Raw genomic sequence first — 16,779 nt, forward strand, 5'->3', positions numbered from 1 at the left:
GAATCCCAAAGAACATCCCAATGGCTAAAAAGCACCAACCTCCTGACCATGTGGAACCAAAGGAACCACCCCCCATGCTAGGAGGTGACACAAGGTCCCAACACATACTCTAAACCTAAGCTGGCACCTATAACCAAGGAGACTAACCACACAAGGACTCTCAAGCAAGAACTTACACAATACAACAAGAATGAACTCCTAGAGGCATAAAACTCATCAAAATATAAATGCATCCAATAAGAGTAATCATAAATCATAAAGGGGAAACACATGTAGGAGTGGAGTTTCATCACATGCCATCCTTATAACACAATAACATAATATCACAAGGCACTAGCCTGATGGACATGTGGAGCCATCTCAACCTATGAGAGACTAAGGGAGATTAGCTTACCATCTTCACAGCCTTCTCATACTTATCCTAAAACATCCTCCCTAGGATTAAGTCATGAGGCACAAATCAATTTATCATCTTATTAATTAATCTAACTACCCAACCCATCAATTATTAGGTTATCACTTATTTACAAGTCACAGAAAACTCCAATGTGCCCTGGTGGTCTAGACTTCATGCATCCTTACAAGGAACCTCATGCAAGCCTATCTCTTGTGACCATGGTCATCACAAGGAAGCCCACTCCCCCCCTAACATGGTCTCAAACATGACAACACAAGCGGCTCTAGAATCATAATTAGATCTGAGAACATACATAAATTTGAAATCATAAATAATCCATATGCAAACAACAATCTCATCTCATAATCATGAAACATGTGAAAGTTAACATCATGAGAACCAAAAATAAATGAGCCTCTTGGCCAAATAAACATATCAAGGCCATAAGAAATGCCATCAAATCTGAAAGGAATCATCAAATAATCTTAGCAAGGCCTATCCACTTGTTGGCACATAATCACAAGAATCTCAATCTCTCTCTTGGCGCATCAACAAGAGAGGAAGCAAAAACAACTCAAATGGAGTAAAATTCATACAAAACTCAAAAGTAAATCATATGAAGACATTACCAATTATAAATCAACATTAGACAACATCATAAATGTCCTCAAAAAGCCTCTGGTACGGCCCGAAATCCAACTTACATCAAACAAGTTTGAAACCAGGAAAAAAACCCTAAAAATACACATAATGGCACAAGCGACTGACATCTTAGTGCATTTGGGTGATCTCTTAGCGCGTAGGATGATTACCTTAGCGCATGGAAAAAAAAAGTGTAAAATTCGACAGAAAATTGCTTAAGTGCGGATTCAAAACTGTTTGAAATATAATCAGCCAAATATGGCATATTTATACTCGTTGGAATTGGCACAAAATGAACTATAAGAATATGTGAACAAAATAAAATAATAAGATTAAGCCAAGGAAATCCAATTGAAAACATAATGCAAATTTTTTTGGAGGAAGAACATCTCCAAAACTGTCAAAACTGAGGCAATACTCAACAACCTTGAATCTAAAACATAGAAAGCATAGTATATAACTCAAATAAATTTAGAAAGACATTCCACATAACAAATAACATCCATACACAAGAGGATGAGTGAAATAGAAATCTGTTAAAATAATTCATACAAGACATGTATTAATTCTGCAAGATATTCCTCATGTTGAACATTCATGACAATGCATAGAAAGCATTATTTATAGAACTATACACCAAGCAAGGAATCTAAAATCCCATGGATACACATTCCAAATCTAGGAAGACTAAAGAGAATGCATAAACCAATATTTTTTTAAAAATCCAAATCAAACATGAAGCATATAAGTTTTCAAAACTTTGAAAGCAAGACAAGAAAACAATGGAGAGGCCTCCAACTTGCAACCTGTGTGATGGTTTGTAGTTGAAGAAGAGTTCCCACAAGCCAAAAATCGAAATCCAACCAAACTTTAGCCAAAAACCAAGAATGCAGAAATCCCTCAAAACAAAGGAAGAAAATGCTAGAGGAATTCCCAGAGAATAACCAACCCAACCGAAAAACCTCACCGGAATGAAAAGAATAATAAGCAACAACAAAGCTTATCAAATATTAAAATAATCATATAATCAATAAATGTTAATTATCAAATAAATATAAATATCAAATAATTAAATAATTTAACCGTTAAATAATTTATTACTTCCAATATTAAATATTAATTAATATTTAGACTATAATCAGTAATCAATAATTAATTAAATAATCTTTACAAAATTATTAATTAATTAAATACTATAATTCAAAAAATCATAAATCAAATAGTCAAAAGCTCAAATAGCTTAAATCAAATAATTAAAAATAAATAATACTAATTATCAAATCTCTCAACAAATAGACAAATAATCCAATGCCACATAAACAACCACGTGACAATAAAGTCAACCACAGCTTAAATAATCCTCATACCAAAAGAGTCAATCAATACTAGCATACTCCAAAATTTAAAGAGCCAAGCTAACAACTGACATGACCAATTGTGCCTACTAACAACTTAAACCTAGAGTATATGAAGGGAAACTCATGCCATCTCCAAACCACATAAGCCATTGGAACTAAAGACACGCTCAAACCTGTGAAGCCAGGTGGAGTCGTTGTCTAGTACCTGCAACCACAAAATGATAATACAACATATACATATACATATATAGAACAAGCAAGTGATAGAGAATCGTGATGACACATCCCGCTCGCAATGAGTGATGTGGAATCGTCTCTATCACGAAGACAATCAAACAATAGTCAAACACATCTCATAAAAATATCATCATATGTAAATATAAAGTAGGGTTAGCATAATCATAATCATCATCCAAACCATAATAAATCTAATTTATAAATAATCCATCACAAAGTGAGCATATAAAATCCATCGAGTACATATATCATCAAATCTCATGATCAATCATGATAGTACCAACATCCATATAGATAAAGAAAAATAGAATATGTCCAATATTGTCTAACATCATCCAAATCATCAAAATATAGTCTAGATAAGTCTATCAAGCATAATATAAAAGTCAACTCTAGTCAAAATAAGTCAAATCAAGGGTGGACACTACAGAACTAGAACAAATTGAGAAAAATAACACATGGACAATAGTTCCCCGGCCTAAAGACAAAAATGTGATTGGAACAAAATGGGTATTTAGAAATAAACTTAATGAAGATGGTAAGGTAATCAGAAATAAAGAAAGACTAGTGTGTAAGGGATATTCTCAGAAAGAAGGAATTGATTATAATGAAACCTTTACACCGGTAGCTAGAATTAAGCCAGTTAGATTATTCTTGGCTTTTATAGCACACAAGAACTACAAAGTATATTAATTGGATATTAAATTGCATTTCTAAATGAAGATCTTAAAGAAGAAGTTTACATTGAACAACCTGATGGGTTTTCTTTGACAGATAACAAAGATATGGTTTGCAGGTTAAGAAAATCTCTGTATGGGTTGAAGCAAGCTCCAAGAGCTTGGTATGCAAGATTGGATAAGTATCTTTTGAAGATTGGTTTTTATAAAGGTAATGCTCACAACATCTTATACTACAAAGTGACTAATGATGACATCTTGGTTATAGAAGTTTTCGTTGATGATATAATCTTTGGAGGAGAAGATGGATTATGTAAAGACTTCTCTATTGAAATGCAGCAAGAACTTAAAATGTCTATGATTGGAGAAATAAAATTCTTTTTAGGATTGTAGAATTCACAGACTGATAAAGGTAAATTCTTGAGTCAATCCAAGTACTTGAAGGAGTCACTAAAGAAATTTGGGATGGAAAAATCTAAACTAGTAAGCACACCTATGACTACAAATGACAAATTATCACTAAGGGATGAATCTACACTTGTTAATCTGACTAGGTACAAATCAATGATAGGAGGCCTACTATATTTAATGCAAACAAGACCTGATATTATGAATGTAGTATGTATTGTTTCAAGATTTAAAAGTAATCCTAAAGAAAATCATGAATTAGCAGTAAAAAGGATTTTTTAGTACTTACAAAGCACTACAAATCTTGGTTTATGGTATCCTAGAGATGAAAAATTTGAATTATGTGCATACACAGATGCAAATTGGGCAAGAGATGTGGATGATAGAAAAAGCACCACTAGTGGAGTATTTTTTCTTGGCAGCAGTTTAATTTCTTGGTTGAGTAAGAAACAAAGTTGTACATCTTTATCAACAGCATAATTAGAATATATTGCAGCAACAACTAACTGTACATAGGTATTATGGCTTAAGAAAATGTTGAAGGACATAAAGGTAAAATGCAAGGAACCCATAGCTATCTATTGTGATAACATTGCAACAATTGATATATCTAAGAATCCGGTATTACATTCTAAAACCAAACATGTTTCTATCAAACTAAATTTTCTGAAAGAGAATGTTGAAGCAAAAGAAGTAAAACTGGTATATGTGAATACTAAAGAGTAGATTGTAGATATTTTCACTAAACATCTGCCTAAGGAGACCTTTGAATATCTCATATACTAGCTTGGGGTCATACCCCCACTGGTAGAGACTTAGACAGTTGATGTTTTTCATCAACCGACAGAATTAACAGAGAAATCTTTTACTCTGACTTTGATGAGAAAGCTACTTCCTGAATTGGTTGGTATTTTATATTTGAATATGGTTTTTTATTGGCTTTGGCATTTGATGTCAAAGTGGGAGAGATATCTATGGAAAAACACATTATCTTTTGGGGAGAGATTATTCATTGGGGAAGAAATTGTTAATTTAAGATGATTGATTACTCTCTGTATCTGAATTTTGATTTCTAGTTATAATCTCTTTTGGGGAGATTGTTGGTTTTTGGTATTTGGCACTTTGATGGTTTTTCCATCTTGTATTGCCATCAATGCCAAAGGGGGAGATTGTTGGTATTTTGGTGTGGTTTTGTCATTTATGTCAACACCTACTATCACTTATCAACTCTGGAACTTTGAAGAATCGGAAATGTTCACTGACATGCAAGTGACTTATGCATAGTCACTAGTATCTAGTACACCGATAGGATATGATGTTCACCGACACTTGGAATGGCATGAAAAACACCTGGTTATGTCGAATACATCATTTGGACACTTTTTCTTGGAGATTTGTTCATTGGCATATTCGTATTTGCATATTTGCTCTTACTAACAAATAGGTCCAGGTTATACACCGACAGGCTTATCTATTCCAGATTAGCATGACACGCTATGGAGATGTTTTATTATTATATTCAATGCATCAAGCCGACATGTTGAATCGGTTATTGCATTGGATATTGTTTTATTTGTAAATTGATTTTATTGTTATATCCTTTAGAGGCCCTACTAAAATTGGTCTTAGGTTATGATATAAATGTAAGATCTTATTTGTAAGATCAAGTGGGAAATGCGAAGGAAGAAATAATTCAGTATATGCGAGAATAAGAAGAGCTTTACACATAGACATCATTTGAAGGTGAAGCAAGGTTTTTGTGAAGACAATCAGAACTACATCGATACTGAATCCAGCATAGTAAGATGCTATTTTGAACAGTACATCCTTATTGGATTTAACCATCCAATTGTAGTCAATGTGACTCCCATTTGTGTTTGAGCAGTGAGCTCTAGGCGCTTGGCCTTTCTGCATGTGCAGATCCCATTTGTATACACATACTATTTGTAGTAGTATCATCTGATTGTGGGTAAGGTTTTCCACCATGGTTTTTCCCCTTACAGGGTTTCCAAATACAAATATTGGTGTTATGTGTTGTGGATGTTATTATCTTTCTATTTCAGGTATTAATCTTTACCAGTACTATAATTAACTGATAAAACTGTCTACCGACATAAAATTTTGGTTTATTGGTATTAAGCTTTAAATTTGGTTAACTTGTTTTGGTTTGAATTTATTTGACAACTAATTCACCCACCCCTCTCAGTTGTCTTTGGGACCTAACAGTGTATTTGGATGACATTCTAATTTTCAGTAAGACAAAAGAGGAGCATTTATTGTAGTTGAGACAAGTTTTGCAGAGGTTGAGAGAAGAGAAGTTGCTGATCAATATCAAGAAGTGTACTTTCATGAAGGATGAGATAGTCTATTTGGGACTTGTGATATCTGAGGATGGATTGAAGATATATCATGAGAAAGTGAAAGCAATTGTTGAGTGGCCTACACTAGAAAGCATTGGAGACGTAAGATTGTTTCATGGATTGGCTAATTTTTATTGGAAGTTTATCAGAAATTCTAGTTTAGTTTATAACCCTATGACTGAGACCATGAGAGGAGATCAGAAGGAATTAAAGTGGACCACCGGAGCAAACAAAATTTTTGAATTGTTGAAGCAAAAAGTGACTGAGCACCCTATGTTAGTTCTACCGAATTCCAATAAAGTATTTCAAGTGGATTGTGATGCAAGTGGAATAGCAATAGGAGCAGTGAGTCAAGAAGGGAGAGCAGTAGCATATTTTGATGAGAAATTGAATGATGCTCGAAGGAGATATTTAGTGTATGATCAAGAGTTTTATGCCATAGTTCAAGCCTTGAAGAAGTGGAGACTGTTGGCATATGATGAACCGACATGTTGATATAATGATAATGTATGTTGTCATTGATGTCAATAAGTGCAAGTGAACTGGTATGAAAAGGTGTAGTGAACCGATGTCGGGGTTTCACTGAGTGTGACTACCAGTTGGTAGTCTCAGCTCTAGGGTTTCCAGTTTGGAAATCTCTCTATTCTATGATGAGTTAGCTAAGAGATGAAGATGAGATCATGATGCCATGTTAGCTTTGTGCACGTGAAGGATTTCCTTGAGGATCTTGCATGTGAAGATCGACTGCATTAAATGTCTACCTCAGGAATAAACATTCTTCTTAGTAGTATGAGAAGAAAGCGTGATGAGTTACTGATTTCTATGTGTGGTGAAGAATGGATGATGCAGATTGTCTTGTGATCTATTTGAAATTGTATTGTTCTATGCAAAATGTTTGGATAGTTAGGATTGGACCGCTTGTATTGAAAACCTAAAATGCTTAGGGTTTAGGGTTTATGCTACCGACCTAATTGTTGTCTATAAGTTCGATGATGTTTGTTATTGTAAGTTGCTAGAAAATTTTGTGTGTGTATCCGAGTGATGAGATACTTGCCAGACTAGTAAGAGAAAACTACATAGTGTGATTGTAGAGTAGAGGAACTAAAAAGGATCTGCCTTAGCATATAGTGCTATTATCAGATCAAAGGTTTACCTATTGTCTTCTAACCATTTCAACAGAAGGAAAATCCCTTTGTTGGGTAGCTTTAACAGGCTTACTGTAAATCCTCTAACCAGGTGACTCAAGTTCATTGAGTTCTTTAAATCCTCTAGCAAGGTAACCTTTAGCAGGGTATATAGCCATCCCTTAACCGAGTGATCTTTAACATGATTAGTTCCTAGCAGAACCTTATTGTAAAGTATTTAACCGGACTAGGCTCCTAACAGAGTGAGCTTCAAAAGAGTTCAAAAAAAAGCTTGTGCGTATTCATCCCCACCATGGTTTTCCCCATTTGGGTTTCCACATGAAAAATCTGTGTCATGAGTTGTGCTTTTTCATGTGATGATTAGGTATTCTTTGTTTAAGTGATTATGCATGCAAAGCTAATGGTTATGGTATTGTTGACACATCACATGCATATGTTTATGGGGTAAGTAGTTATCAAGTATTAAATGTATTTGAAGTATTTAGACTTATCGGTTTATGCTGTCTGAAGTCTTACTATGTTTAGCCGGTATTGCCATGGTTAAGTTCAGTGATGAAAACAACCGATTAGTGTTGTTTTAGCTTGATAAGTTTTTGTCTATACTGATTCAACCCCCCCCCTCTTAGTACCATTTTAGGGTATTTGTTGTTCATTATTATTTATCAATTGGTATCAGAGCTACTCTAGGTCCTCGTTGATATAAGCTTAATCGCTTGAGGTAAAAGATCCTGCCTTAATGATGAAGAGGGAAGGTCCTAAGATCAATAGAGATAACTTCAAAATATGGAAGGAGAGAATGAAGATCTATATCAAGAGTTTGGGTGCTCAACACTGGAGCTATGTTGAGAATGTCTATGTAATTCCCACTAGCACTTTAACCGATGATCAGAAAAGAGAAATTCAAGAAAATGGGCAAGTCATGGAAGCCCTTATTAGCAATTTGTCTAATATTGAGTTCATTGATGTACAAGATAAGAACACTCTTAAAGATGTATGGGACACATTGGAAACTATTTATGGTGGTGATGAGCATGTAAAGAAAGCTAAGGAAGAGAGCCTTAGAGGAAAATTTGAAGACATGAGGATGGTTGAAGAAGAGACCATTCAACAATATGACATAAGAATCAAGACTGTTGTTCGAGATATTAAGAGCATTGGTGGAACAATTGATGATGCCACCGTTGTCAGTAAAGTCTTGAGATCATTGTTACTAGTCTATGCAATCAGAGTTGCTGCTATTCAGGAACTAAGGTCTATTGACAAAACCAAGGTATCCTTAGACTCTATCATTACAAAGTTAACTGCATATGAGTTGAATAGCTATGATGGCAGTGTTGAGAAGATTGAGTCAGCTTTAGAGCATTTGTTTCACCAACTAGAAAAGGAAAAGAAGCAAGTACCAGTTATAAATCCATGCAAAGTAGAGGTATGGATGATGAAGAGATTCTGATGGAGTTTGAAGCTCTTCTTGCCAAGAGACTTCCAAAAGGTACTGGAAAATACAAAGGTAAGCTTCCTTTAAAATGTTTTTCCTGCAATAAGATAGGACATATAGCTGTTAACTATCCTAACAATGAGAATAAGGATAAACCAGAAAGGTTAAGAAAGTATAAAGGAGGAAATAGAAGAAATTGTCTTGTTGCAGTGGATGAAGGTGTTACTAATGAAGAATCTGAGGATGAAGAGAATGAGGACATAGTGTTTGTAGGTGTAAAGGAAGAAGTGTCTGACAGGAAAGCACTTGTCTCTCACATTGACAACTCTAATGAGTGGATAATTGATAGTGGTTTTTCTCACCACATGACTGGTGATCAGAAAATAATTTTGTCTCTAGAAGAATATGATGGAGGTGTTGTCAGATTTGGCTATGATGCATCATGCTTGGTGAAAGGTAAAGGATCCATCTCATCGAATGGAAAGAGCAGTGCAGATGATGTCTACTAGGTAGAAGGTCTTAAGAATAACCTATTGAGTGTTGCTTAGCTAAATGATAAAGGACTCATTCTAGAGTTCAAAGGTGGAGTCTGTAGTATAATTAGAAAGAGTGGTGAACTTATTGCCACTGGTAAGAAGACCAGAGGTAACTTGTTTTAGTTGAATGCCAAGATACGTTAGTGTCTGATGGCGAAGTTTGATGATAGTTGGATATGGCATAGGAGACTTTGTCATATGAACTTTGATAATATTGTAAAGGCTAGTAAGATCAAGGTAGTAAGAGGATTGCCTTTGCTGAACAAACTGGAGAATTCTTTGTGCAGAGAATGTCAACTTGGGAAGATGTCTTCCTCAACTTTCAAAGGTAAATCTTTTTCAGTAGAAAAATTACTTGATCTTGTGCATACTAATTTGTGTGGTCCTATGAAAACTAGAAGTATTCAGGGAGATAGGTATTTCATGATTCTTACTGATGACTACTCAAGAATGATGTGGGTCACATTCTTGAAAGACAAGTTTGAGGTGTTTGGAAAGTCCAAAGCCTTTAGAGCATTAGTAGAGAAGGAAAGTGGTCAAAAGATAAAATGCCTAAGAATTGATCAAGGAGGTGAATTCACTTCTGATGAATTCAACAAGTACTATGAAGATATCAGTATCAAGAGGTAGTTGTCTGCCCCAAAGACACCACAATAGAATGGCATAGCAGAAAGAAATAACAGGACTGTAGTTGAAGCGGCCAGAACAATGCTAATCCAAGGAAAGGTTGCTCACACTTTTTGGAGAGAAGCAGTGAACATTGTAGTCTATACTATGAACTGGGTACTCATCAAGAAAGGTAGAGTTAAAACCCCTTATGAGTATTAGACTAGGAAAACTCCCACTGTGAGTTATTTTAAAGTGTTTGGTAGCAAGTGTTATATCAAGAGAGCCGAGCACTTCAGAAAGTTTGATGCAAAATATGATGAAGGAATATTTTTGGGATATTCCACTAAGAGCAAATCTCTCAAGTGCTACAACAATATAACACATAAAATTGTTGAGAGTATCAATGTCAGGGTTGATGAATCCCCTAAGGAACCTGAGGAAACCTGCAGCGAGGAAGTGGAAGATGAACTAGGTATAGCCTTTTAGGAACTGGTTAAGAAAGAAACAAGTAAAGATCTTAGTGTTCCTGTACTGGTAGAAGCTGCAGTAGGTGAACAAGAAGAGGTAAGTGAAGAAGAAGAGGAAAAACTAGCAGAACTGGCTAGAGTCATTCCTAGGTATGTGAAACTACATTACGATCCGAAGCAAATCATAGGAGATAAAGAAGCATGAATACTCAAAAGAAGAAAGGTGAAAGACAACTCTTGCATGATTTTTGAATTGGAGCCCAAGACTTCCAGAGAAGCACTTACAGATGAAGACTGGATTAAGGCAATGGAAGAGGAGCTAGACCAAATAGAAAAGAATGCAACATGGTCCTTGGTACCCAAACCAGAACACAAGAATGTCATAGGTACCAAATGGGTCTTTAGGAATGAGCTAAATGAAGAAGGCACAATTGTGAGGAACAAGGCAAGACTTGTATGCAAAGGATATGGTATAAAAGAGGGAGAAGACTATGGAGAAACCTTTGCTCCTGTGGCTAGACTAGAAGGCTTCCGAATGCTACTTGCATTTACAACATTCAAGGATTTAAGGTTTACCAGATGGATGTGAAGTCTGCTTTCTTGAATGGAATTCTAGAAGAGGAAGTGTCTATTGAGCAATAAGATGGGTTTGCCTTATCAGAAGATAGTAACATGGTGTGTAGATTACACAAAGCCCTGTATGGATTGAAACAAGCACCTAGGGCATGGTATGAATGGTTACACTCTCATCTTGTGAAGATTGGATTTTAGAGAACAAGTGAGGATAGCAACATCTACCTAAAATCTAAAGGTGATCAGATTCTGATCTGTGAAGTATTTGTAGATGACATAATCCTTGGAGGAGATGATAAAATGAGTCTTGCTTTTGCAGATGAAATGAAGAAAGAGTTTGAGATGTCTATGATTGGAGAGATAAATTTCTTCATTGGTTTACAGATTCAGCAAATAAAAGAGGGTATCTTTATTACCTAGTCGAAGTATGTCAAAGAGGTATTGAAGACCTTTGGCATGGAGGAAAGCAAACTAGTTGGTACACCAATGGTGACCGGCTATAAACTGACTAAGGAAGATGATTCAATATTGGTGAATGAGAAGGAGTATTGGTCAATGATCGGTAAGCTGCACTATGTGGTGCACAACAAACTAGATATTGCTCATGTAGTGGGCATAGTAGCTCATTTTCAGAGAAGTCCAAGAGAATCCCACTTGGTAGCTATCAAGTGGATTTTTAGATATCTGAAAGGAATGGTTGACTATGGATTGTGGTATCCATATAATGGTGACTATAATGTCAAAGTATATACTGTTGTTGATTGGGTAGGTAATGTAGACGACCAGAAGAGCACAACTAGTGGAGCATTCTTTCCTGGTGGAAGACTAGTCTTGTGGACGAGTAAGAAGCAGAGTTGTCCTTCTCAGTCTACACCTGAAGAAGAATATGTGGTAGCATTTATGAACTGCACTCAAGAAATCTAGATGAAACATGTATTGGAAGGTTTCAAAGTACCTATATCTAAACCAGTTAGTATATTTTGTGACAATACTAGTGCAATCAACATTTCCAAGAATCTGATATTGCATGCTAGAACTAAGCATATTGAGCTCAAGTATCATTTCTTGAGAGAGAAGGTTCAAAATAAGGAGGTTGTAATAGAACATGTTTCCAATAAGGAGCAGCTAGTAGATATATTCACTAAGCCCTTACCAAATACTACATTTACCTATTTGAGAGGTGAATTAGGGCTTCTGCCCGTTCATGAAGTCAACTAAAGTTGTGTGCTCCACATCAGTTAGGTACTACAGTGTCAAAACTTTTAGGATTGATGTGTTGAAGGATGCTACTCCATACGGGGAGCAACATAGTGGAGAATGGAAGCTTGTGCCTCCACTTTGGCATTGTTGTCAAAGGGGGAGAAGATATTTCATGTATGGGGATAAGATATCTAATGATGCAGAATACATTGGTCTATGATGTTTATAGTTGCAATGATACACTGAGTATTGCCATCAATGCCAAAGGGGGAGATTGTTGGCATATGATGAACCGACATGTTGATATAATGATAATGTATGTTGTCATTAATGTCAATAAGTGCAAGTGCACTGGTATGCATATTGGAATAAGTTAGTGAATAGGTATGAAAAGATGCTTTGAACCGATGTCGGGGTTTCACTAAGTGTGACTACCAGTTGGTAGTCTCAGCTCTAGGGTTTTCGGTTTGGAAATATCGATATTTTGTGATGAGTTAGCTAAGAGATGAAGATGAGATCATGATGCCACATCAACTTTGTGCACGTGAAGGATTTCCTTGAGGATCTTGCATGTGAAGATCGACTGCATTAAATGTCTACCTCAAGAATGAACATTCCTGTTAGCGGTATGAGAAGAAAGCATGATGAGTTACTGATTTCTATGTGTGGTGAAGAATGGACGATGCATATTGTCTTGTGATCTATTTGAAATTGTATTGCTCTATGCAAAATGTTTGGACAGTCAGGCTTGGACCGCTTGTATTGAAAACCTAAAATGCTTAGGGTTTAGGGTTTATGATACCGACCTAATTGTTGTCTATAAGGTCAATGATGTTTGTTATTGTAAGTTGTTAGCAAATTTTATGTGTGTATCTGAGTGATGAGATACTTGCCAGACCAGTAAGAGAAAACTACAAAGTGTGATTGCAAAGTAGAGGAACTGAAAAGGATCTGCCTTAGCATATAGTGTTGTTATTAGATCAAATCTTTATCTATTGTCTTCTAACCATTTCAATAGCAGGAAAATCCCTTTGTCGGGTAGCTTTAACAAGCTTACTTTAAATCCTCTAACCAGGTGACTCAAGTTCATTAAGTTCTTTAAATCCTCTAGAAAGGTAACCTTTAACAAGGTTTCAACCTTTAATGGGGTATATAGCCATCCCTTAACCGAGTCATCTTTAATAGGATTGGTTCCTAGTAGAACCTTATTGTAAAGTGTTTAACCGGACTAGGCTCCTAATAGAGCGAGCTTCAAAAGAGTTCAAAAACAAGCTTGTGGATATTCATCCCCACCTTGGTTTTTCCCATTTGGGTTTCAATGTGAAAAATCTTTGTGTCATGAGTTGTGCATTTTTCATGTGATGATTAAGTATTTTTTGTTTAAGTGATTATGCATGCAGAGCTAATGGTTATGGTATTGTTGACACACCACATGAATATGTTTATGGGTGAAGTAGTTATCAAGTATTAAATGTATTTGAAGTATTCAGAATTACTGGTTTATGTTGTCTGAAGTCTTACTTTGTTTAGCTAGTATTGCTATGGTTAAGTTCAGTGATGAAGACAACCGGTTAGTGTTGTTTTAACTTGATAAGTTGTTGGAAAGTTTTTGTCTGTAGTGATTCACCCCCCCTCTCTTAGTACCATTTTAGGGTATTTGTTGTTTATCATTATTTATTAGAGACATTACTTGTTTCCTAAGGAGTTTGTGTTGTATATAAATCATCAAGCCTTGCAGTATTTGAACTGTCAGAGTAAGTTGAATCAGAGACATATGAGGGGTAGAATTCTTGCAGAGTTACACCTTTGTGTTGAAGCATAGAAGTGGGAAATCTAACAAAGTTGTTGATGCATTGAGTCGAAGAAGGAATTTTCTGACAGACATGAGAGTGAGAGTAATAGGATTTGAAGACCTTGTATGATGATGATCCGGATTTTGCATAACCTTGGAAAGCATATAGAGAACCAGTTACGGTAGATAGAAGTAAGTAGTTGGATTACTTCATTGAGAATGGGATGTTATTCAAAGGACTTTAGCTGTGCACACCTAAGAGTTCTATGAGGGAGAATCTGATATAGGAGAAACACAGTGGAGGACTAGCTGGGCATTTTGGCATTGACAAAATAGTAGCATTAGTGAGTGAGTAGTATTTTTGACCCCAGAAGGATGTTAAGAGATATGTGCATAGTTGTAGAGTTTGTCAAGTTGCAAAGGATAGTAGTCAAAATGTGGGATTCTATAAACCTTTGACAGTACCTGTAAGACCTTTGGGAGGATATAAGCATGTATTTTGTACTTGGATTGCCTAAGACACCAAGAGGGAATGATTCTATATTTGTGGTAGTGGATAGATTCTCAAAGATGACTCATTTCATACCTTATAAGAAGACATTAGATGCATTGCATGTAGCAGACCTATTTTTCAAGGAAGTGGTGAGATTGCATGGATTACCTAAGAGCATAGTTTCAGATAGAGATACTAAGTTTGTTGTCTATTTTTGGAGAACACTTTGGAAGAAGATGAAGACATACTTGAAGTGCAGTTCTACTTTTTATCCACAGACTGATGGACAGATAGAAGTTGTTAACTGAAGTTTGAGAAACTTGTTGAGATGTTTAGTAGGAGATCAAACTAGAAGTTGGTATTTGATCCTTGCACAAGAAGAGTTTACCTACAACAATTCATTGAATAGAAGTACTAGAAAAACACCTTTTGAGATTGTTACTAGAGTGCATCCTAGAGGTATATCAGAATTGAGAGACATTGGCAATGAAGACCAGAGAAGTTCAGAAGCAAAAGACTTTGTAGATCACATGGCAGCATTGCATATTTAGGCTAAGTAGCATTTGGAAGACGTGAACAAAAAATATAAGGAGAAGACAAATGAGAAGAAGACACATAAGGAATTTGAAGTTGGCGATGAAGTGATGATATATTTGAGAAAAGAGAGATTCCCAGTTGGAACTTATAATAAGTTGCAGATGAAGAAGTTTGGACCTTGCAAGATTTTGAGGAAGTTCAGTTCTTGAAATGCATATGAAGTGGAGCTATCAGATAGTCTAAGTATTTCACCTGTGTTTAACATTGTAGATCTTCATAAGTACCATGAACTAGAATTCAATGAGAACAATGTTGAAGACTTGGAGAAACAATTGCCTTGGAAGGAACCAGATTGGATTGAAGAGATTTTGGACAACAGTATTGGGCATAGTACCCAGAGTAGTCATTATAAGAAATATCTTGTGAAGTGGAAGGGGAGACCAGTTGAAGATTCATCTTGGATTTCTTAGGAAGAGGTAGAATGCCTTAGTTTCCCTCTAACCCCAGCAAAGTGAGAGGCTCACTTTTTCAATAATCCTAGATGTCTGATGTAGGAGCATCCCTGGTTCATAGCAATGTTGCATCAGCTAAAAAACCATTTTCCTTTTCATTTTTCTTTCTATTTATAGTTTCAATTTTCCTTTCTATGTGTCCATGTTTTGGCTCACCGAATCTTGTGGAGTTGGATTCTACTTGAAGACTTTGTCATCTTTCTTACTTCCAGACCACTTCACTTTTGGATCATTTTTTGGAAAGATATTGTTGTTGATTTCCATGATAGTTTCTTGTTACCAGTTGACAATCCTTTGTTACCAGTTGCCTGGACCTATTTTGGTGATCTACTGGAACCCATTCCGAAGCTTGCAGAGCCTTGGGAATTAATTCTGATGTTCCTTGGCATGTGGTCAACCTTTTCCCATGATCTACATTTCATCCTTTGTATTTTTTGAAGGAATCTCTTGGCGGAGGTCGACCTTGTTTATTTGGCATGTTGGGTCTTGTTCTTCGGGTTTTGATCCCTTTTGGGCTCACTGGATCCTTTGGATTGATATATATAATTATAATTGTGCATTAGGATGCAATCAATCAAAGAATCAAGTGGCTAGACCATGCATAGAAGATAGATCTCATGATTCAAGGTCCTGGTTGTGACCTATTCTTTATGTTCTACTAGGCCTGTGATCTGGAATGTTGTAACCCTATTGTTACCGGTTGGATGTAATTTTTTTTTATACAATAAAACAATTTGTTCTACATTGCCTCCATCATATCTTTGTGCTTTCATTGTGTTTACTCTTGTTGACCGGTCCATATTGATCTCTTTGAGGTCCCTCCTCACCGGTAACTGCTACAAACTCCTAGGAGAGTTAGGTTGTAAATTAGAAGGAGAAGGACCCCCAGTCAGAATATATTTTAGACTATAAGAGGTCAAGAACTCATTGGGATTGAATGACTGCTCACCGTGCATGGCACTAGGTAGAGGAGGACTATAGCGATCAAGGGGAAAAATCTGCCTAGATGACCTCCTGACTACGAGTCATGTTACAGTTTGAGTCATCAAGCTCATAGACAAGCTACACGATGTTTAGGACCACACTATAGGGACATCAAATGATAAAGTTGATTTTCAATGATAAATGAAGAATGCATAAATTTAGACTAAATGTGAATGAAATTTTGTTTTTGGTTTTTTAAACCTTTGAAAATTTAAAATACAAAATGCACTTAGATGAAGCAGAAAGTAAGTAATGCAAAGACAATCTTGTTTCACATCGGGTTCACCAAAATCTAATGGAGGGAATTTGACACCTCGGGAGTGATGAGTCCTCAGACAATGAATGGTCCTTCCGATACCTCTGCAATCTAGTGCCAAACTGGGCTAGGGGATAATGGAATGTTTTGGACCTGTCAAG

This window comes from Cryptomeria japonica, chromosome 11 (assembly GCF_030272615.1).
Source record: "Cryptomeria japonica chromosome 11, Sugi_1.0, whole genome shotgun sequence".
NCBI lineage: Eukaryota > Viridiplantae > Streptophyta > Pinopsida > Cupressales > Cupressaceae > Cryptomeria > Cryptomeria japonica.